Here is a 25,020-nt window from a genome sequence, read left to right on the forward strand (position 1 = left end):
ATTTGCACCTATAACATAAATGAAATTACACTACGTACCTTGAAACCTCTTAGTAGGCTCGTAAATGCTTCATTCAATCCACTTTTCACGGACCAAATTCTTTCAACCACCGTACCCATCAAGGTACGATGTTCCTCTAGGACGGACGCATGTTGCAACATGTCCATCAATGTAACTGGCGCCTCCGGATCCAGAACAGGTTGCGTCGTCCCTCGGACATTTGATAGTCCAGGACTCTCGTTGTTCCCTGGAGGGGCCGCACAACCCGGACCCTGGGCGGCCGAAGTATTACCTTCGGTCCCGGTCTTCACTACCCCTTGCCACTTGTTGATCGGGAAAGATCCTCCGGGATGGCACCTCGGCATCGTCTGCCTTATCAGGCAGAGAGTTTTGTGGAGGCGTCTCGCTCTCCATCATCTCTGGAAGAAGATCCCCCGAAGAGGAGGACTATTGAGGAGGGCTACGTACCAGACAACAAACATGCATTTAAAAATGTTACCCTCACAGCCAGGAAAGAACGGGATATGTTCAAAAACACCCTGGTTCACTTATGATTTGGCTAAAGGCCTATCTTCATGGAGTGACTGCGTGTCAGCATCACCCCCTGACTGGGATATCTTCCCCCGCTTAGAAGCTTCTCTCTTCAAGTCTTTGAAGGCGGTCCGCTTCTTCCCACGAGGAGAAGGGATGTCAGCTTGCCCTTCCCTTCCGCCTTTGGAAGTGGAAGTTCCGATCTCCCCGGACAAATGGCCTAGTGTGCCTCTAGAATGAAGGCCACCTTGGGCCTCTTCGCTCTCCTCCTTATCTTCTCCCGCCAACACTTGATATGGTGCTGGAGCCAGCATGCTTGTTAACACGGGATCGGCAGGGTCTTCGGGAAGTGGAGCCGAACACCTAATTCTCTCTGCCTTCTTTAACAAGCCCTGATCGAGTAAAGTTTTATCAGTACATTGTTATGAGGAATCTAACAAAACTGTGTTCGGGAGTTAAGTGTTTACCGGAGTATCTAGATGGTTGCAGTCAAGACCAATGTCTTCTGTAGTACCCGGCCACTGTCTTCGTGCGCCGAAGAACAATTTCCACATCTCTCTGAGCATTGTGCCAGAGAGGTGCTGAAGAGTCCATGGACCTTCCAGATTGAACTCCCACATGCAGAGAGGGCGCCGCTGACAGGGTAGGATCTGGTGGACTAGCATTACTTGGATTACATTGATAAGTCCGGTGTCCTTCTCAATGAGGCTCCGAATGCGACTTTGAAGCGTCCGCACTTCATCAATAGATCCCCAGTCCAACCCTTTGTTAATCCGCGATGCAAGCTGTAGCGGAGGGCCAGACCGAAACACAGGTGTGGCTGCCCACTTTTTACCGCGGGGTTCAGTGATGTAAAACCACTCCCATTGCCATAGGTCAGTAGATTCTGCGAAGGAGCCCTTTGGCCAAGGAGAATTGATAAGCTTGTTTATTGAAGCGCCTCCGCACTCTGTGTGTTTCCCGTCGATTATCTTTGGTTTCACATTGAAGGTCTTAAGCCATAAGCCAAAGTGTGGGGAAATACGAAGGAAAGTGTCGCACGTGATGATAAAAGCCGAGATGTGAAGGAAAGAATATGGAGCTATTTCGTGGAAATCTAGCCCGTAATAAAACATGAGCCCTCGAACAAAGGGATGGAGAGCAAACCCAAGCCCTCGGAGGAAGTGAGAGATAAACACGACCCACACATTGGATCTGGGAGTAGGAATAACCTGCCCTTGGGCAGGAAGCCTGTGGAGGATTTCCGCAGTCAAGTATCTTGCCTCCCTGAGCTTCGAGATATCCTCCTCTGTAACAGAGGAAGCCATCCACCAGCCTTGAAGGCTGGGTCCGGACATGGCTGGAAGCTTGAAGTGACTGGATTGACCCTTGAGTATTAGAACTTGAGGTGGGAGGTAGAGGAAAGGATTGGCGTGGAAAGAAAAGGACAGGTCTTAGCCCCGTTATAAAGGCGATAAATATCAAACGTCCCCTCCACGGCCTTAAAACATGCCTATACCCAAGGAATCATGCCAACAAAACGGTTGGGTTACCCACGCCCGTATTGATGAAAATCCCGCAATAAGGGGACACGATCTCTGCTTTGACAAGACGTGCCAATAAAAACCGCCTCCCAAAACAAGAGGTGGCAAGCTAGAAAACGATTCGAAATAATGGCCGGGTGATGACTTAATGTCGTGCTACCAAAATTGTCAGCGGATTGAACTCGTGAAAATATTGTACTCTCTACGGTTGTGTGTGGAACTTGTTTTGCAGAGCCGGACACGATTCTTGTGTTCGAAATCTACTTTGAAGTATTCGGAGAAGGAACTCGCCTTGCAATGCCGAAGACAATCTGCGCACCTGACTCATCGTCATTGAAGCCTGGTTTAGGGGCTACTGAGGGAGTCCCGGATTAAGGGGTCCTCGGACAGCCGGACTATAAACATGGGCCGGACTGTTGGGCTATGAAGATACAAGATAGAATACTTCTTCCCATGTCCGGATGGGACTCTCCTTTGCATGGAAGGCAAGCTTGGCGACTCGGATGTGTAGATTCCTTTTCTTTGTAACCGACTTTGTGTAATCGTAGCCCCATCCGATGTCTATATAAATCGGAGGGTTTAGTCCGTAGGACAACAACAATCATAATCTCATAGGCTAGACTTCTAGGGTTTAGCTATTACGATCTCGTGGTAGATCAACTCTTGTAATACTCATATTCATCAAGATAAATCAAGAAGGAAGTAGGGTATTACCTCCATAGAGAGGGCCCGAACCAGGGTAAACATTGTGTCCCCCGCCTCCTGTTACCATTATTCTTAGACGCACAGTTCGGGACCCCCTACCCGAGATCCGCCGGTTTTGACACCGACAATCCTCGCAAGGATCTCTCTCTCAAAGGCTTCGGAGGTGGGTTTCTCTCAAACGACAAAAGCCATGCACTAACTCTGCGCAACCACCAATTTATGGTGTAGGGGGTGGGCTATTTATAGCCAAGTGGAAACCTGACCTGATATGTCCAAAATGACCCTGGGTTACTAAGGAACCGACATGTGTCCAATGGCAGGATTTCAAACACACGCGGCACTTGGCTTGGGCTACAAGCAATGCTGACTCATCCAGCTCTGGATAAGATTTGCTCTCATTGTCTTCGCTCAAAGACATAGGATTTGGTTGAGCATCACTTCAGTCAACTGAGTTTGTTCACTTGGACCCCACTTAACAATACGGTGGTTCCTATGACTCAGGAAAGAACACAAGGAAACTACGAAAGAAACTATGTCTTCGCACTCCATAGTCTTCAAGTGAATGTCTTTATCATCATTATCTTCAAAGTGAATGTCTACACGAACCACCATTGTCATCAATGTCTTCATACATTATTAGGGGTCATCTTTGGTAGGTAAACCGAATCAATGACAGACTACTACCTGTGCTATCCTGCAATTCTCATAAACACATTAGTCCCTCAACAATGTTTGTCGTCAATACTCCAAAACCATCTAGGGGTGGCACTAGATGGACTTACACTCGCCATCCAGGGGGGAGGCCATGGAGGAGGAATCACAAGGGGGAAGAACCTCTCCACCTCTCTCTCGATGGCGCCGGAGTGCCATCGGGAGGGGAATCATCGCCTCAGTGATCGTCTTTATCAACATCACCATCCTCATCTCTTTTGTGGGGTCCACTCTCCCGCACCCCCCCTATAATCACCTACTTGAACATGGTGCTTTATGACACATATTATGATCCAATGATGTGTTGCCATCCTATGATATTTCAAGTAGATTTTTTTGTCCTTTGGGTTGTTTGATTATCTAGATTGGTTTGAGTTTTATGTTTTATTTTGGTGTTGTCCTATGGTGCCTTCCGTGCCGCGCACACGTGAAGGATTCCCGCTATAGGGTGTTGCAACACGTTCATGATTCTCTTATAGTGGGTTGCTAGAGTGACAGAAGCTTAAACCCGAGTAAGGGGTTGTTGCGTATGGGATAAAGGGGACTTGATATGTTAATGCTATGGTTGGGTTTTACCTTAATGATCTTTAGTAGTTGCGGATGCTTGCTAGATATCCAATCATAAGTGCATATGATCTAAGTAGAGAAAGTATGTTAGCTTCTGCCTCTCCCTCATATGAAATTGCAATTATGACTACCGATCTTGTTAACAATTGCCTAGGAAAATTCCGCACACCGACCCATCATTATTCCACACTCGCTATTTATAATACTTAAGTAATATATTCTAACTTTATGTTAACGTCACCTACTTTTACATTTTAGCTCTCCGACACCATGCAAATTTATCCTCTTCATACCCACAACGTATTTTTATTTCTCATTTCCAGTTGGAAGCAAATATTCAGTGTACGTAGAGTTGTATCAGTGGCAGATAGGACTTGAGAGAATATTGATCTTACCTTTAGCTCCTTGTGGGTTCAACACTCCATACTTATCACTTCCACCTTTAGAAATTGCTACGACGATTCCTTGTACTTGGGGATTATCAGTGGCGATATTTCGAGTCCCTTGGGGGCCGAATGAGTGGAGATGCTTTAAAAGAACACTATCCTACTAGGAACTGGTTACCACAGAGGACTTCATCCCCTACCTTACTATCCAACATTTCACAAAGCTACAATATCTAGATATAGCCAATTAGAGACCCAAATTACTTCAGAGAGCAGCTAAAAATGGAAAACAACGCTTAACCCATTCCCACACGTTTTGTCACTGGTGCCCATCCTCTACTCTTTTTTTATTTTCACGAATACACAAAGCTTGCATATCATTTCATTGATAGAAGGAATATAAATAGTACAATGAAGGATACAACACATGACATGACGCTGATGTATAATACGCAACCTTCTTCTTGTAGACTCATGTTGGGCCTCCAAGCGCAGAGTTTTGTAGGACAGTAGAAATTTTTCCTCAAGTGGATGACCTAGGGTTTATCAATCTATGGGAAGCGTAGGATGAAGATGGTGTCTCTCAAACAACCTTGTAACACCACTTCATAATTATCATAATAGGATTAACACCCTCCAAAATAGAGGGATCATTACTTCCTAAAGTTGACACTCTTCCAAACCCACTTTCATCAATATAATCATCATAAATAGGAGGCATGCTTTCATCAAAATAAATTTTCTCGTCAAAACTTGGGGGACTAAAAATATCATTTTCATCAAACATAGCATCCCCAAGCTTGTAGCTTTGCATATCATTAGCATCATGGATATTCAAAAAATTCTTACTAACAACATTGCAATCATGCTCATCATCCAAAGATTGTATGTCAAACATTTTATTGCATTCTTCTTCTAACACTTTGGCACAATTATCGAAATCATTATTTTCATGAAATACATTAAAAATATGAAGCATATGAGGCAACCTCAATTCCATTTTTTGTAGTTTTCTTTTATGAACTAAACTAGTTATAAAACAAGAAACTAAAAGATTCAATTGCAAGATCTAAAGATATACCTTCAAGCACTAACCTCCCTGGCAACGGCACTAGAAAAGAGCTTGCTGTCTACTACACAACCTACTTCCGTAGACTCGTGTTGGGCCTCCAAGCGTAGAGTTTTGTAGGATAGTAGCAATTTTCCCTCAAGTGGATGACCTAGGGTTTATCAATTCGTGGGAGGCATGGGATGAAGATGGTCTCGCTCAAACAACCCTGCAACCAAAGAACAAAGAGTCTCTTGTGTCCCCAACACACCCAATATAATGGTAAATTGTATAGGTGCACTAGTTCGGCGAAGAGATGGTGATACAAATGTAATATGGATGGTAGATATGGGTTTTTATAATCTGAAAATATAAAAACAGCAAGGTACCAAGTAACAAAAGTGAGCAAAAACGGTATTGCAATTCTTCGAAACAAGGCTTAGGGTTCATACTTTCAGATATGAGTATACCGTTATGTCATTTCCTCTGACTAACGCACCTGCCTATTTCATGAACATGATGAACAAGGTGTTTATGGAGTTTTTTGGATAAGTCCGTCGTGGTGTTCATTGATGACATATTGGTCTACTCAAAGAATGAAGAGGAGCATAAGGAGCATTTGCGTTTGGTACTTGGGAAGCTCAGAGAACATCAGTTATATGCCAAGTTCAACAATTGTGAGTTTTGGTTGAAGGAAGTTGGATTCCTCGGACATGTTATATCTAGAGAAGGAATAGCAGTAGACCCCACCAAGGTTGTCAATGTGATAAATTGGGAAGCACCCACGTCAGTTGGAGAGATCTGGAGTTTTCTTGGACCCGCAGGATACTACCAGAGGTTCATTGAGAATTTCTATAAGATTGCAAAGCCCATGACGGAGTTGTTGAAGAAGGACACCAAGTTCAAATGGACTGAGGAATGTGAAGCCAGTTTTCAGGAGTTGAAGAAACGTTTGGTTACAGCCCCAGTGTTGATTCTTCCAGATCAACACAAGGATTATCAAGTGTATTGTGACGCTTCTCGTCGAGGACTTGGAGCGGTGCTTATGCAGGAGAGAAGAGTTGTTTCATATGCCTCACGCCAGCTTAAACCCCATGAGGTGAGTTATGCTACACACGATTTGGAGTTAGCAGCCGTAGTGCATGCGTTGAAGACATGGAGACATTTTCTCATCGGAAACCTTTGTGAGGTGTACACGGATCACAATAGTTTGAAGTATATCTTCACACAGAAGGAGTTAAATCTCAGGCAGAGGAGATGGTTGGAGCTCATCAAGGATTATGATATGAGGTTACACTATCATCCCGGAAAGGCTAACGTAGTAGCCGATGCATTGAGCCGCAAGAGTCATGTCAATACACTCATGACCGGAGAATTACCCAAGGAGTTAGAAGAGGATCTTCGCGAGCTATGTTTGGAGATAGTCCCGAGAGGCTATGTGGCAGCATTGGAAATTCAGTCTACTTTGATGGGTAAGATCAGAGAAGCCCAAAAGACGGACAAGGAGATTGACGAGATAAAGGGAAGGATGAGCAAAGGGAAGGCTAAAGGATTTCGTGAGGATGAGCATGATACCTTATGGTTTGAGGACCGCGTATATGTGCCTAATGACCCCGAGATCAGGAAGTAGATTCTGCAGGAGGCATGATTCGCCGTATTCAATTCACCCAGGAAATACCAAGATGTATCTGGATTTGAAGGATGCTACGTCTTGAGCTTGCGTTAGTTTTCCTTGAAGAAGAAAGGGTGATGCAGCAGAGTAGTGTAAGTATTTCCCTCAGTTTTTGAGAACCAAGGTATCAATCCAGTAGGAGGCTCCTCAAAAGTCCCATGCACCTACACAAACAAACCAAGAACTCGCAACCAACACAATAAAGGGGTTGTCAATCCCTTCATGGCCACTTGCGAAAGTGAGATCTAATAGAGATAGTATGATAAGATAAATATATTTTTGGTATTTTATATTATAGATGCAAAAAGTAAAGATGCAAATAAAAGTAGATTGGAAGAAAATATGATAAGAGATAGACCTAGGGGCCATAGGTTTCACTAGAGGCTTCTCTCGAGATAGCATAAGTATTACGGTGGGTGAACAAATTCCTGTCGAGCAATTGATAGAAAAGCGAATAATTATGAGATTATCTAGGCATGATCATGTATATAGGCATCACGTCCGCAACAAGTAGACCGACTCCTGCCTGCATCTACTACTATTAATCCACACATCGACCGACTCTTGCCTGCATCTAGAGTATTAAGTTCATAAGAACCGAGTAATGCCTTAAGCAAGATGACATGATGTAGAGGGATAAACTCATGCAATATGATATAAACCCCATCTTTTTATCCTCGATGGCAACAATACAATACGTGCCTTGCAGCCCTTTCTATCACTGGGTAAGGACACTGCAAGATTGAACCCAAAGCTAAGCACTTCTCCCATGGAAAGAAAGATCAATCTAGTAGGCCAAACCAAACGGATAATTCGAAGAGACTTGCAAAGTTAACTCAATCATACATAAAAGAATTCAGAGAAGATTCAAATATTATTCATAGATAAACTTGATCATAAACCCACAATTCATCGGATCTCGACAAACACACCACAAAAAGAGATTACATCGAATAGATCTCCACAAGAGAGGGGGAGAACATTGTATTGAGATCCAAAAAGAGAGAAGAAGCCATCTAGCTAATAACTATGGACCCGTAGGTCTGAGGTAAACTACTCACAACTCATCGGAAGGGCTATGGTGTTGATGTAGAAGCCCTCCGTGGTCGATTCCCCCTCCGGCAGAACGCTGGCGAAGGCTCCAAGATGGGATCTCGCGGATATAGAAGGTTATGGCAGTGGAAATTGTGTTTCGGGTGCTCCCTGGATGTTTTCGGGGTACGTAGGCTTATATAGGAGGAAGAAGTACGTCGGTGGCCGCTCGAGGGGCCCACGAGACAGGGGGGCGCGCCCTATAGGGGGGGAGGAGGGGCCCTCCTATCTCGTGGCCGCCTCGGCTCCTTCTTGACTTGCACTCCAAGTCCTGTGGATCACGTTCGTTCCAAAAATCACGCCTCCGAAGGTTTGATTCCGTTTGGACCCCGTTTGATATTCCTTTTCTTCGAAATACTAAAATAGGCAAAAAAACAACAATACGGGTTGGGCCTCCGGTTAGTAGGTTAGTCCCAAAAATATTATAAATGTGTAAAATAAAGCCCATAAACATCCAAAAGGGGTAATATAATAGCATGGAACAATCAAAAATTATAGATATGTTGGAGACGTATCAAGCATCCCCAAGCTTAATTCCTTCTCGTCCTCAAGTAGGTAAATGATAAAAAGAGAATTTTTGATGTGGAATGCTACCTAGAATAATTCTCAATGTAATTTTCTTTAATGTGGCATGAATGTTTAGATCCAAATGATTCAAGATAAAAGCTTATAAAACATAAAACTAATAATGCTTCAAAGCATACTAACAAATAATCATGTCCTATCAAAATAACATAGCCAAAGAAAGCTTATCCCTACAAAATCATATAGTTAGGCCATGCTTCATTTTCATTACACAAAATACTCCCATCATGTAGAACCCCGATGACGAGCCGAGCAATTGTTCATGCTTTTTAATGCGCTTCAGCTTTTTCAACTCTTACGCAATACATGAGCGCAAGCCATGGACATAGCACTATAGTGGTAAATGGTGGTGGTTGTAAGGACAAAAAAGGGGGAGAAGATAATCTCACATCAACTAGGTGTATCAACGGGCTATGGAGATGCCCATCAATAGATATCAATGTGAGTGAGTAGGGATTGCCATGCAACGGATGCACTAGAGCTATAAATATATGAAAGCTCAAGAAAAGAAACTAAGTGGGTGTGCATCCAACTTGCTTGCTCACGAAGACCTAGGGCATTTTGAGGAAGCCCATCGTTGGAATATACAAGCCAAGTTTTATAATGAAAAATTCCCACTAGTATATGAAAGTGACAACATATGAGACTTTCTATCATGAAGATCATGGTGCTAGTTTGAAGCACAAGTGTGGAAAAAGAGATAGTAGCATTGTCCCTTCTCTCTTTTTCTCTCATTTTATTCTTTTCTTCTTTTTCTTTTTTTTCTTTCTTTTCTTTTTTTCTTTGGCCTTTCTTTTTTTCTTTTTTTGGCCTTTCTCTTTTTTTTCTCTCTTTTTTTCTTTTTGTAAAGTCCGAAGTCTCATCCCGACTTGTGGGGGAATCATAGTCTTCATCATCCTTTCCTCACTGAGACAATGCTCTAATAATGAAGATCATCACACTTTTATGGATTTACAACTCAAGAATTACAACTCAAAGCTAGAACAATATACGACTCTATATGAATGCCTCCGGCGGTGTACCAGGATATGCAATGAATCAAGAGCGACATGTATGAAAATTATGAAGGTGGCCTTGCCACAAATACGATGTCAACTACATGATCATGCAAAGAGCAATATGACAATGATGAAACGTGTCATAATAAACGGAATGGTGAAAAGTTGCATGGCAATATATCTCGGAATGGCTATGGAACTGCCATAATTGGTAGGTATGGTGGCTGTTTTGAGGAAGATAAATAATGAGTTCAATACCGGCGAAAGTTGCGCGGTAATAAGAAAGGCTAGCAAAGTGGAAGGATGAGTGTGCGTATATCCATGGACTCACATTAGTCATAAAGAACTCATATACTTATTGCAAAAGTCTACTTAGCCCTTGAAGCAAAGTACTACTACGCATGCCCCAAGAGGGATAGACTGGTAGGAAAAGACCATCGCTCGTCCTCGACTGCCACTCATAAGGAAGACAATCAGAAGAGCACCTCATGCAACAAATTTGTCACACAACTTTTACCATACGTGCATTCTAATCAAGTAGGCTTATCCCAAAAGGTGTGTACGGCAAGGATGATTGTGGTAAACTAAAAAGCTAAGACTAATATAATACACGAAGCTCCAAGCAAAACACATATCATGTGGCGAATAAAAATATAGCTCCAAGTAAAGTTACCAATGAACGAAGACGAAAGAGGGGATGCCTTCCCGGGGCATCCCCAAGCTTAGGATTTTGGCTATCCTTGAATATCTTGGGGTGCCTTGGGCATCCCCAAGCTTAGGCTCTTGCCACTCCTTATTCCATAATCCATAAAAGCTTTACCCAAAACATGAAAACTTCACAACACAAAACTCAACAGGAAATCTTATAAGCTCCGTTAGTGAAAGAAAACAAAGCCACCACATAACGTACTGTAATGAAATCATTCTTTATTTATTTTGGTGTTAAACCTACTGTGTTCCAACTTCTCTATGGTGTATAAAATATTTAACTAGCCATAGATGCATCAAAATAAGCAAACAGCACACGAAAAACAGAATCTGTCAAAAACAGAATAGTCTGTAGAAATCTGTAACTAACGCAAACTTCTGGAACTCTAAAAATCCTACCAAAGTAGGACGTACTGGAAAATTTGTTTATTGATCAGCATCAAAAAGAATCAATGCAAAAGCACGTTTATGTGATTTATTGAATTTTTTTCTCCTGAGCGCAAAGTTTCTGTTTTTCAGCAAAATCAAATCAACTATCATCATAGTTTATCCTATAGGTTCTACTTGGCACAAACACTAATAAAAACACATCTAAACAGAAGGTAGATGCAAAACTTATTACTAGACAGGAACAAAAACAAAAAACACAAAGAAAATTGGGTTGCCTCCCAACTTGCGATATCGTTTAACGCTCCTAGCTAGGCATAAAAGCGAAGATAGATCTAAGTAGTGCCATCTTTGGCACTCGATTCATATGTAGCTCACATGATAGATTCATAAGGTAATTTGACTTTCTTTCTTGGAAAGTGCTCCATGCCTTTCTTTAATGGAAATTGGAATCTAACATTCCCTTCCTTCATATCAATAATCGCGCCAATCGTTCTAAGGAAAGGTCTACCAAGAATAATAGGGCAAGAAAGATTGCAATCTATATCAAGAACGATAAAATCTACGGGCACCAAATTTCTATTTGCAACAATGAGAACATCATTGATCCTTCCCATTGGCTTTTTAATGGTGGAATCCGCAAGATGCAAAATTAAAGAGCAATCATCAAGATCATGGAAACCTAGAATATCACATAAAGTTCTCGGAATCGTGGAAACACTAGCACCGAAATCACACAAAGCAAAACACTCATGATTTTTAATTTCAATATTTATAGTAGGTTCCCACTCATCATTAAGTTTTCTAGGAATAGAAACTTCCAAATTAAGTTTTTCATCATAAGATTGCAACAAGGCATCAATTATATGTTTGGTAAAAGCTTTATTTTGACTATAAGCATGAGGAGAATTAACAACGAATTGCAACAAGGAAATACCACCTTTTAAAGAAAATTATCATAATCAAATTCCTTGAAATCCGAGATAGTGGGTTCAATACTATTTAAAGTCATGACCTTTCCAATCCCACTTTTACCAAATTTAGCATCAAGATCTAAAAACTCCGAATTTTGGGTACGCCTTCTAGGTAAAGTTGACTCATCATCAGTCCCATAATCATCAAGATTCATATTGCAAAAAATAGATCTAATAGGAGACGCATCAATAACTTTAAGATCCTCATCATTATTTTCATCTAACTTTTCTAGTTGAGCGGCCATCTTATTGACTAAGGTGGCTTGCTTATCAGAAATATTGGCTATATCATTTTCAAGCCAGGTAATTTGAGCATTAACACCATAAAATTCTTTATTCATATCATCAAGCTTTTTGTTCATAAACCCCAAAAAACCTTTTTGTTCCTTCAGCTCTTTTCTAAAGAAATTATTATGCTCAAATTGAAAATTCATAAAGCTTCTAATATTTGATTCAATCTCTTCCATCCTTCTGAGAAGGTGGTCAGAACCCTTAGGCGAAGCCATAAGGTCAAACAAGCACACAAGCAAACAGAAAAGGCAAGCGAAAGAGAGGAGGAGATTGGGAAAGAGAGGGCGAATAAAACAACAAAGGTGAAGTGGGGGAGAGGAAAACGAGAGGCAAATGGCAAATAATGTAAATGCGAGGGAGATGAGTTTGTGATGGGTACTTGGTATGTCTTGACTTGAGCGAAGACCTCCCCGGCAACGGCGCCAGAAATCCTTCTTGCTACGTCTTGAGCTTGAGTTGGTTTTCCTTGGAGAGGAAAGGGTGATGCAGCAAAGTAGCATAAGTATTTCCCTCAGTTTTTGAGAACCAAGGTATCAATCTAGTAGGAGGCTCCTCAAAAGTCCCACGCACCTACACAAACAAACAAAGAATTCGCAACCAACGCAATAAAGGGGTTGTCAATCCCTTCACGGCCACTTGCGAAAGTGAGAACTAATAGAGATAGTATGATAAGATAAATGTCGGAGAAAATGACCACGGGTAGCCTAACTGGCTCCCTTTGGCCCTCAGAAAAAACAATGGGCCGGTCGAGCCCTGAAGCAACCAAGACACGGGGCCGCCTTCTTCCGGCCGGCTATCACATGGGCCGGCAGGCGGAAGGCGGCTCGGCCATAAAGAGCCTTTGGAGGACGCCCCGATAGGGCCGACTCCAAGAAGCCAACCCCTGAAGGACCGACTCCAAGAAGCCGGCCCCTAAGGGACTGACTCCAAGAAGCCGGACCCTGGCAGACGACCGTGGGCCGCGCCCTAAAAGTCCACCCTCCATAACGGTGACGGGACTGGGCGTGGCTACAGTGGCCCCTACCACCCCCAAATCCCGGAACACGCATGGCTACAGTACGCCGTACAGGGCGGCCATCTCCTGTCCGGCGAGGCACTGTTGCCATGCAGACTATGACGCCATCCACGACGGGTCGCCAGTACAGCCTGCAGGCGGCGGGCCCCTTCGGTCTGAGAGACATCCGAAGGCGGCCTGACCTCTCCCAGCCGGCCTGAGGCCGAGACGGCTTCCTATAGCCGGCTAGCTCCCCTCCTCGGGGCGCGCGCACCATTATGTAGAAAAGACGAGGTAAGGCTACAGTGAGAGCCCGCAAGGCGGCAGCACTGTAGCCATGCTTACCTCGACAAAGCCCTCGTCATCAGAGGCGAGGCAACAGTAACCAGCCCACGGCAAGACCCCCCAAGCGGTGGGGCCGGCCTGTCGACCAATGGGACGGTAGTCGGCGGGACCCACCAGTCGGCGGGCCCCAGTAGCCGACGGAGAAGCCGACGGACGCAGACGCTGACGGCCTGGACCCATGACCAGCCGGATTACCATTGTACCCCCAGGGGGTAGGCCTATATAAACCCCCCGCGACACCCATGCAAAGGGTTGATCTCATAGAGTTTTAGACACCACCATAGGGAGAGAAGAGAGCTAGCCTTGCCCTTCTTCTTCTTCCCACCGTACAACTCAAGGAGCCTCTTGTAGCTTCTTATTGATCTAGTGATCATGCGGAGACCCCGCAAAGCAGGAGTAGGGGTATTATCTCCACGGAGAGCCCCCAACCTGGGTAAGATCCGCCGGCGTGCATGTCTTCGCCTTATCTCGTTTCCAGGCACCGACGATGTCTTACTGGCTCCGACAATGATAAGCCATCCGTTGGCATATGTTGCACCTACCACCTGACATTTGGCGCCCACTGTGGGGCCAGGTGCACCGTCGTCCGGAGACCTGCTCTGGAAGGGAACCCTTTTCCTCCCCAGCGAGCGTAGCCAGCCTGGCACGCCCGATGGCGCTTGCCCCGATGGGCTGCAAAGCATCGATGACGCCTGCGCGGCGAGCTGCCTCGCCGACCTTCTTGGTGAGACTCGCATCTCTGACGAGCCCACGTCCGACGCAGGCACAAGCTGCCCCGAGAACCGCCTCATCAGCCTCCTCGACCAACTCCACGTCTCCGGCGATCCTACCGCGGACTTGGAGTCGGTCGGCTCCACCGACCCGATGCTTGTCGACTCCGACACGGCGTCGCTCGATGCCTTCCCCACCAACATGAACATCTTCGACGGCCCTCTCCCTCGAGCCGACAGTGGCGGTAGCACCGTCACCGAAGTGCTGGTTATCAGCCATGGCGTCACCTCCGACGAGAACGCCCGCGACGCCCTGCAGGCTATGCTGCATGATTTGTCCGCCCCCATCCCGGCGGACACTGACGCTGAGACGCTGGAGGCACGCCGCCTTGCCCTCCTTGCGGAGGGCCAGAGGATTGCCTCCATGAGACGTCTCACAGAAGCCCACCAGCGCGAAGTCGACCGCCGCCTTTGGCACGTCGCCTCTAGAAGGGCCAAGCCGAGTCAGCGTCGTCAAGAAAAGCAGCGCGGCCATCACCAGCATGCTGGGAGCGGACCTCCCAGTCTACGCAACGCCCCTTGAGAATCTATGCGCCGCCCAGTCGATCGTGGACGAGCTAAACGGACTGGGGGCCGACGAGCTCCCCTACATGACCAGACGCATCCAACAGCTGATCGACGTGGCCGCAGAGTGGCACGAAGCCGGCGTGCGAGCTGGAAGGCCCCCTCGCCGAGAGCACGACGCGACGTCACGTACGCCGACTGCGGGTGGCGCCCGCACAAGACAAGAGAAGGAGCCGGCTGCTAGCCGCAGCCGGACTCGAATCACCATCGAGCGCGACGCTGAAGGCCGTCCCCGAGGTGTGGAACGACGAGGCGACCCGCCTCCTCCTCCGCCTCGCGGGGAAAGATATCACACCTCGCCGCCTGTCGAGCATCCATCTCTCAGCGGCCGACTCGGTCGCCGCGAAGGAGTCGGCGAGAATGATGCCCGCCACCAGATCGACCGCCTCGCACGATCCCTGGCCCTGGAAGAAGAAGATGATGTCGGCCCACCTTGCTTCGGCCCCCGCATCTGCGACGAGCCCTTTCCCAAAGGGTTCTCGCTCCCAAGAGACACGCCCAACTACAACGGCTCCGTGAAGCCGGAAGATTGGTTGATCGACTACTCCACCACCGTTCGCATAGCAAACGGCAATATACGTGTTGCCGTGAAATATGTCCCCCTGATGCTCCAAGGCACGGCGCGCACCTGGCTCAACAGCCTCAAGCCTTACAGCATCAACAGCTGGCTGGACTTCACCGAAGCCTTCATACGCAACTTCACCAACACCTACAAATGGGCTCCCAAGCCCCGACAGCTCTCCTTGTGCATACAAGGGCCCAATGAATCGACTCGCGACTACCTCACGCGTTGGGCTGAGCTCCGCAATTCCTGCGAAGGGGTGCACGAGGTTCAGGCCACAGAGTACTTCACCGCCGGGTGCCGCGAGGGCACTCTCCTCAAGCACCAACTCCTCTGCGACGAGCCGGCAACCCTCGACGAGCTACTGATTATCGCGGACAAGTATGCCACGGCCGACTCTTAAATGAAGACTGAGCTCCGGGTAGACGCCTTGGGAAAGGTGCTGGCGCCGGCTCCCAAGACGTCGGCTGGAGAATCAAGCCGATGCCCGTATCAAAGCGACCACAAACGCAAGGCCCCTATGCCGCCTTCCACAAGCCAGCAGGTGGCTACGGTCGAAGAAGACCAGCCCGAAGGACGGCCGACTTGGCAGCCAGCTTTCTCCTATGAGCAAACTCTCGACGCCCCCTGCAAGTTCCACAGCGGCGCAAAGCCGTCCAACCACACAACTCGGAAGTGCCATTGGCTTACCTGAATCTCCAAGGGCGAGGGGCTGTTGCCGCCTCCACCTGCAGGCCAGCCGCCTCCTGCGCCGCAGCAGTCAGCTGCTCGGCCAATAGTCAGAGCTATCCAAGACGAGTTCCCCGATGAGCAAGCCGCCTACATCATGTTCACCAGCTAGACAGAAGATCGGCGTACCCGGCGCCGACAGCAACAAGAAGTCAATGCGGTTGCCTCCAGTAACCCCGAGTTTATGCACTGGTCGGAGAGGCCCATCAGCTGGAGCCAGGACGACCACCCAGAGGTGATGCTGTCTCCTGGCTCCTATGCCTTGGTTTTGGATGCCACCCTGGCGACAGAAAGGCGTGCCGCCCGTTTATCCCGCGTGCTGATAGATGGCAGGAGCAGTATCAACATACTGTAGCAAGATACAATGGAGAAGCTCAATATCAAGCCGAAGCAACTCATGCCAAGCCGGACTGTGTTCCATGGCATCGTACCCGACCTGTCCTGCTCACCAATCGGCAAGATCAAGATGGATGTCCTCTTTGGGGGCAAAGATCATTTCCGTCGAGGGGCACTATGGTTTGAGGTAGTGGATTTGGAGAGCCCGTACCACGCATTGCTTGGCCGACCAGCGTTGGCCAAGTTTATGGCTGTGCCCCACTACGCCTACCTCAAGATGAAGATGCCGAGTTCCAAGGGCATTATCACCATAGCCAGAGACTATAAAAAGTCTTCTGAGTGCGCAGCAGACAGCAGCCGGCTCGCCGAGTCCCTCGTGATCGCCGAAGAGAAGAAGATGCTGAATCGAGTTGTGGCCTTGGCTGGCAAGCAGCCGGCCCTGTCTCCTGACCCCAAAGAATGTGAAGCTCAAGGTTCTTTTCAGCCGGCCAAGGAGACAAAGAAGATACCCCTAGACCCGGAGCACCCGGAGAGGTACACTGTCATGGGCACATGCCTTGACAGCAAATAGGAAAGCGAGCTCGCCGATTTCCTCCATGAGAATCGGGACATCTTTGCATGGTCTCCCAAAGACATCCCGAGTGTTCCGACGGATTTCGCCGAGCACAAGCTACACGTCCGACCTAATGTCAAGCCGGTCAGGCAGCCTTGTGCCGCCTGTCAGAAGAGAAGAGAAGAGTTGTCGGCAAAGAGATAGCCCGGCTCCTAGCAGCCATATTTATTATGGAAGTGTTCTTTTCCGAATGGCTGGCCAAGCCAGTCTTAGTGTTGAAGAAAAACAAGCAATGGCGCATGTGTATTGACTACACCAGCCTCAACAAAGCCTGCCCTAAAGATCCATTTGCCCTGCCAAGGATTGACCAAGTGATAGACTCCACAGTCGGATGCGAGCTGTTGAGTTTTTTGGATGCTTATTCAAGCTACCACCAGATAAAGTTGGACCCAGCTGATCGCTTGAAGGCCGCCTTCATCACACCATTCGGAGCTTTCTGCTACCTGACCATGACATTCGGCTTGAGAAATGCTGGTGCCACCTTTCAGCGTTGCATGCAGAAATGCCTCCTCAAGCAACTCGGCAGAAATGCCCACGTCTACATAGACGATGTCGTGGTGAAGACAGAAAAGCGAGGCATCCTGCTGGAAGACCTCAAGGAGACGTTCGAGAATTTGCGCCGGTTCCAGATCAAGCTCAACCTGGAGAAGTGCGTGTTCGGGGTACCAGCCGGCCAGCTTCTGGGCTTCCTGGTCTCCGAACCCGGCATCGAATGCAACCCAGTGAAGATCAAGGCCATAGAGAGAATGAAGATTCCTACCAAGCCGCGAGACGTCCAAAAGTTCACCGGATGCCTGGCATCCTTGAACCGCTTCATGAGCCGGCTCGGAGAAAAGGCGCTCCCCCTCTACTGACTCATGAAGAAGTCCACTCACTTTGAGTGGAATGACCAGGCGGACCAAGCTTTCCACGAGCTGAAGAAGATGCTGTCCACACCACCTGTCTTGGCGGCCCCAACTGAGAAGGAGCCCATGTTCCTCTACATTGCCGCCACCAGCCGGGTGGTCAGCACAGTCATTATGGTCCAACGTCCAGAAGAAAGCCGAGCTCAGCTAGTCCAGAGGCCAGTATATTATTTGAGCGAAGTATTGTCCACCTCAAAGCAGAACTACCCGCACTACCAGAAAATGTGCTATGGTGTGTACTTTGCCTCCAAGAAACTCAAGCCCTACTTTCAAGAGCATCCCATCACGGTCGCATGCACTGCCCCGCTTGCCGAGATCATAGGCAGCCGGGATGCATCTGGACGAGTGGCGAAATGGGCTATTGCGCTGGCTCCTTACACAATCTACTATCAGCCCCGCACCGCCATCAAGTCCCAAGCATTGGCCGACTTCCTTGTCGACTGGGCCGAGACCCAGTACCTGCCACCAGCCCCCAACTCCACTCATTGGTGGATGCATTTTGATGGATCCAAGATGCGCACCGGCTTGGGAGCTGGCATCGTCCTCACCTCTCCCAAGGGTGACAAACTCAGATACACATTACAAATCCACTTTGCCGCCTCCAACAATGTGGCCGAGTACGAGGCGCTCATACACGGGCTCCGGCTAGCCAAGGAACTCGGCATCCGCCGGATCCTGTGTTATGGCGACTCGGACTTGGTGGTTCAGCAGTCATCTGGCGACTAGGACGCCAAGGATGCAAACATGGCAAGCTACCATTTCCTCGTTCAGCAGATCAGCGGATACTTCGAGGGGTGCGAGTTCCTTCATGTGCCACGGGCCGACAACGAACAAGCAGATGCCCTGGCACGAATAGGCTCCACCCGGCAAGCTATACCAACCGGCGTTGCCCTCCAATGCCTCCTCAAGCCATCTATCAAGTCGTCGCCGGAATCCAGTTCCATCTTCGTGCCGCCTGACCCCGACGCAGTCGGATCCGACTTCGGGGACCAAGCAGGCGGCCCAGGGACTTCGGCAGCCGGCTAGGGGACTGCCATAGTCGAACCCGGCCCGGGGACTACAGCAACACAACAGGCGGAGGCCGACTCCAACTCCTCACAACCCATCCCGCCCACCCTGGTTGCAGTAGCCGTTTTGGCAATCGAAGAAGTCACAGCTCCATCGTGGTCTCAGCCCATCTTCCATTTTCTGATAAAGGGAGAGCTGCCGACTGACGAGATCTCGGCAAGACAAGTCCAACGCCGAGCCGGAGCTTACACAATAATGATCAGAGAGCTAGTTCGGTGCACTGCTACCGGAGTCTTCCAGCGCTGCGTCGAGCCAGCAAAAGGCATAACAATCCTCGAAGACATCCACCAAGGAGAATGCGGCCACCACGCCTCCTCCAGGGCGCTCGTCGCCAAGGCCTTCCACCATGGATTTTTCTGGCCGGCTGCTTTGGAGGATGCCAAGGAACTAGTCAAACAGTACAAAGGGTGCCAAGTCTTCGGCTCCAAGCAACACCTGCCGGCTTCTGCACTCAAGACCATCCCCATCACTTGGCCTTTTACCGTCTGGGGGCTGGACATGGTCGACCCATTCAAGACGGCGTGCGGTGGCATGACACATCTGCTTGTCGCCGTGGACAAATTTACCAAATAGATTGAAGCAAAGCCAATCAAGAAACTAAATGGGCCGACTGCCATGACATTCATTGGAGACATTACAACCCGGTATGGAGTACCACACAGCATCATCACTAACAATGGCACAAATTTTGCCAAGGGAGCACTGGCACATTTCTGCACGACACAGGGCATCCGACTGGACTTAGTGTCCGTTGCCCACCCGCAGTCAAATGGCCAGGTCGAGCGAGCAAACGGCCTCATCCTCTCCGGCATCAAGCCCCGACTGGTTGTGCCACTGGAGCATTCGGCCGGCTGCTGGCTCGACGAGCTGCCAACCACCCTCTGGAGTCTGCGCACTACCCCAAACAAGTCAACCGGCTTCACCCCCTTCTTCCTTGTATATGGTGCCGAGGCTGTCATCCCAAATGACATCGAGTTCGACTCACCTCGGGTCACCATGTACACGGAGGCGGAGGCCAAGAAAGCACAAGAAGACGGCGTCGACTTGTTGGAAGAATGCCGGCTGTTAGCCCTCAGCCGGTCCGCCATCTACCAGCAAGGTCTGCGCCGTTACCATAGTCGGAGGGTCAAGCCAAAAGCTTTCCAAGAGGAAGACCTTGTGCTCCGGCTGATACAGCGAACAGCCGGCCAGCGCAAGCTCTCAGCTCCTTGGGAAGGCCCCTTATTCATCAGCTGGGCTTTGGGAAACGAGTCCTACTACCTAATCGACGGGCAGAAGCCGAAGGCATGCAAGAGAGACGACTCCGGCAAGGAGTTGGAGTGTCCATGGAATGCCAATCTTCTCCGAAGATTTTACAGTTGAAATGCACTATGTATCACGCTACCTTTTGTATTAAGTATGAGACAACGGGCTCCCCGAGGAGCTCTCGAGGACTACCCTATTTTATCTATGTATGCCGGGTATCATACCCATGGTTACGCCACTACATTCATTTTCTTCATCTGGCACCGGGTTCGACTAGTCGGCCCGGGGACTTGCCGCCTTGAGTTATGTCCAAGTTCTACCTGCAGTCAGACAAGTAATGTGCCGGCACCCAAGCCCTCTCTTGCGAAAGTCATAGCTCAAAGAATCGGATGTCCGACTGGCAAGAGCCAAAGGCGGAAAGGATGCCCACATGAAAAACGGCTAAGGACTAACGAACCTATATAACACAAGCCGGCTCCCCTCTCGCCAGCCGGCTGTCGAAGCAGCTGGCTGGCCGGCTTCCCTTCCTACTCTGCTGCAATCTAAAAGAGCTTGAGTACTTGCCTTCCCAGACGGCCGAACTCCTTACACGGCCACAGGCTGCAGAGCAGCTGTCCAACTGGGAAGGCGGCAACCAAGGGAAGGCAGCAAAGGAAAAAAGCCGAAATATTAAGGGCGGGTAGGAATGGAAGCCAAACACATGCATAATAATATTTACACCAAAGGCCTTCGAGAGGTCGGCATTCAACGAAGTTTGAATACACCCCCAGTGGGTGGAATTGCGCAAAGATAACAAATCTGTTCAAAGAGTGACAAACAGAAAGCAAAAACATCGAATCAAGCCAAGGGAGCGCCCAGAGCGTCAGGAAGATTGGTGGAGGCGGCGGTGTTGGCTGGAGGAGTGGCCGGCTGGCGAGTCTCGGCCTGGTCGTCGCCAGTGGCAGGCAGAGCATTCGCGTGCGCCTCGTTGCTGGAGGCACGGTCAGGCTGAGGCTGGTCGGCTGCTTCGACATTCGGCACAACGTCTTCGCCGTCTTCCTCCTCCTCCTCTTCGCCCTTGTCACTGGAGTCAATCTCCTCCGCCGAGTCTTCACCGTCAGCCGGGTTCAGCCTGAACCTTTCCTCCGGTTGCGCGACGCCGTCCTCGTTCACCTCAGGAGCAAAGGCGCTGGTGTCGGTGAAGTCGGCGATTGCCGAGGCACGCTGGATGATAGCCGGCCGCACCGCCTCCAGCTCCTCGTCAGCCTCCTGCCGCCAGGTGCGCAGCTGGTCCAAGTTCAGCCCAGGGTACCAAGCCCGGACGAACTCCAGCGCCTGTCGGGAACCGGACCAAGTTGCTGAAGCCTTCCAGGTCTTGAGACGGCCGACAGCCACCTCCAGCCAGTCGGCAGTACGGCTGGGGGTGCGAGGAATTACTTCGCCAGGCCAAAGGGCAGCCAACACCTGTGCTTCGGCACGCTAAAGCCGGCGGAGCATGCGGTAGGCCGGCTAGAGGCGGGCTTGGATCACCAGAAGCTGCTCCTCAAGTGACCGGTTGGCATCCGGTGCGATCTCAACCCCATCCTGCCGCCGGGCCTCACGGTGAGCTTTGATTGCTTGGTTGGCAGTGACGGAGTAGCCAGGAAAGTACTCTTCGCAAAGAAGAAAGAAACAGAGCAAGTCAGGAGATAAACTGGCTTACAAGGACAAGCAAAGAGTGAAGAAGAAGGCGGCCTACCGTCAACCAAATCCTCGACTCGGCCGTAGCCTTCGCTCAGAGCTTGCCTTGCCTCGGCCCAGCTTGCCGCCTCGGTTACGTATTCAGCTTTGAGGGCGGCCTCGTTGTCCTGCGCCGCCTTCAGGGCCACCTTATGGCTTTCCTCCTAGTCGGCCAGTTTCTTGACCAGGCAGTCACACTCCTGAGCCAAGGCGCTGAACTCACCCTCCTTGGTGCGAAGGGCGGTCTGGGCCACACCCAGCTGCTGCCTTAAGTCGGCGTTGGCTCCTACCAATATGGAAAGAAAAATTAAGAAAGAAGTCGGCAAGAAAGATCTGACCCGACTGCTTGGTAGTCGGCCCGAATCTCGGGGACTACACCCAGTGGGTGCGCTGACGCGCCCCCACATGAGATAGAAGGACAAAGATACTCACGCCGGCTCTCCGACAGGTCGGCGACCTTTTGGTTCACCTCCCGGACTTGGGAGTTAAAGGTAGCGGCGTGGAGGTTGTGATAATCCTGCAAACAGGATGAAGAAGCAAGCAAGAGCAAGCCGTTAAAACAAAGTCTTCAAAGAAGTTCCAAGCCGCCTACTCAGCAGCCGACTTAGAACTCGGGGACTACACCCAGTGGGTGCGCTGACGCGCCCCCACGGAAGAAATCTAGAGCAAGAGAACTCACCTGAACGACCGCCCGTGTCGCAAGAAACTCTCGGGTACACTGCTGCAGCGCGGTGGCCTGAGCCTGATGCCGGCTACGGACATTTTGCACCGCCAAGTTCAACGCGGCTGTCCCTCCGCCCAACGTCCAGCCTGGCGAGTTGGCGGTGGCCGACTCCAGATCATGCGACAACGAGCTGGAGCCGGCGGGCCCCTGCGGATCCGGCTCTGAAGCCTCCCTTCCCGCGCGCCGACGAGTCGGCGACAAAACCACAAGATCCGTCCTCGTAGTCGGCTCTCCTCCAGCCAGCAGCTCAGGCGGCACCTCGGGCTGGCCGCCTTGGCCGGTCTCGGCCGACGGAGGCGACACCACTTCTCCCTCTGGGATGACTACGTCGCCCCCTCCCTCTCCATCGCCGGCGGGTCACGACCGATTTCCTCCGACGGAGGCACCGGGATGTCCGGGGCTGCGGAGCAGAGGGGGATGACCAGCTGTGGAGGCTGATTGCACAGGGCCTCTGCCGCCCTCTCCGCGGCCTCAGCTTCCACCTGGGCCCTGGATGTCGCGTCGGCCTGCGCCTCGGCCGATTCCGCCGTCGTCTCCTGGGGCGACTCGGTGGCGGCCGCCCTCCGCTCCTCCGCCTCCCGTTCCTCCCGCGCCTCCCGCGCGTTCTGCTCCGTCGCTGCCTGAAGCTCGGCGCGGGGGTCTATGCGGTGGGAGCCCGCAGATCCTCCCGCTCCGCCGACTATGGAAGCAGCGGTAGTCCACTCAAGAGAGAGCGGGGCCCTGATGACGAAACAGAGAAAGGACTTAGAAGAACATCAACTAAAGAAAGAAAGAAAAGTGCGTAAGGACCAGAACTTACGCCGAGATTGCCTGCAGTTGCTTCACCACCTTGCGGAAGCGGGCCGCCTTCGCGGCCGCCTCGTCCCGCTTGGTGGCCGCCGCAGATCCCTTGGGCTTCTTTGGACGGCCGCCGAAGAGAGTCGACGCCACCCGACGCTTCTGCACTCCGCCTCGTATGGTCGGCCCGCCGGACGGGCCGGCACCTTGGGAGTCCGTCGCCGGGTGGCAGCGCTGAATAGGATCGGCCTCGTCATCATCGGGCCAGTCGTCAAAGCCGGCGGTGAAGCCGGAGCCGCCTGTCGCGCCGCCTCCCCCAACGGCGTCGTCGTCCAGGGCTGCCGCCCCCAGGTCGGGGTCGTCAAGGTCGTCCGCCTCGCGGTCGGGGGCGAAATCGCGCTCCGGCCTCGCGGTCCCGGCCGAAGGATGAAGAAGGGGGTTCTGTTTGAAGACAGGCCGACTGGTCAGGAGCCGACCGAAAAGAACTCGGCAACAAGAAAGAACAGGCTTACCACGGGCGGGGGGTTGGCGCGAGAGTATGGTTCCTTGCCATACTGCCACTCCTCGGTGAGCATGCAGTTGGCGATGTAGTTCACCAGATAAGATACCTCGTCGTGAGGCATCTCTTTGGTGCTGAGCCGGCTTGGATCGAAGCGGCCGCTCATATGACAGATTAGATGAGGGCGGCCTTGGAGCGGGAGCACTCGGCACTCGACGAAGGCGACAATCAAGTCAGGCCCAGTTAGGCGCTCCGACTGGATCAGCACCCGAAGCCGGGCGACGGCTCCAGCTCCAGCCGGCGTCAGCGACCTGGCCCGGAAGGACCATGAAGGCTGCCTCCCAGGCGGCGGGCCGGCTATGTAAGCCGGCAAGTTGACATAGTCGCCGTTCGGGGCAACGTTCTTCACGTAAAAGTAAGATCGTTGCCAGAGCTTCACCGACTGGATCAGCGTGATAGGAGGGAACGGATTGTCGGCGGTGGACCTCCTCATGGCGATGAAGGCGCGGCACGGAGCCGGCACGCCAGCGACGACCGTGCCGAGCTTGGATTGAAAAAACTCCCCCCAGAGCTCGATGGTGGGGAGGACGCCGAGGAAACCTTCGCACAAGGTGACGAAGGCCGACAATAGCACCACCGTGTTGGGGGTGAGGTGGTGCGGCTGGAGATGATAGAAGTCAAATGCGCGGAAGAAGCCGCTCGCGGGGAGGCCGACGCCGTGCAGGCAATGCGAGTAGAAGATCACTCGCTCGCCTTCCCCTGGCGCCGGCGAAACCTCCCTCGCTAGCGCGAGGCGGACCCGCACAAGATCTTTGCCCGGCAGCCGCCGCGTCTTGCGGAGAAAGTCGATGTGATCGTCGCGGATGGTGGAGCCGTCCCAGGAGCTCGACGTCGGGGCCATGACCGTGAACGCGGCGGCAGAAAGCGCCCGGCATGGAGGCAGCGAGCTTGTGGCGTGCTTGAAAGAAGAGAGAGTGGCGGGGCGGAAGCACGGTGAAGTGCTACCACAGAGA

The sequence above is a fragment of the Triticum aestivum genome, chromosome 1B, assembly GCF_018294505.1.
Source record: "Triticum aestivum cultivar Chinese Spring chromosome 1B, IWGSC CS RefSeq v2.1, whole genome shotgun sequence".
In the NCBI taxonomy this organism is placed as follows: Eukaryota; Viridiplantae; Streptophyta; class Magnoliopsida; order Poales; family Poaceae; genus Triticum; species Triticum aestivum.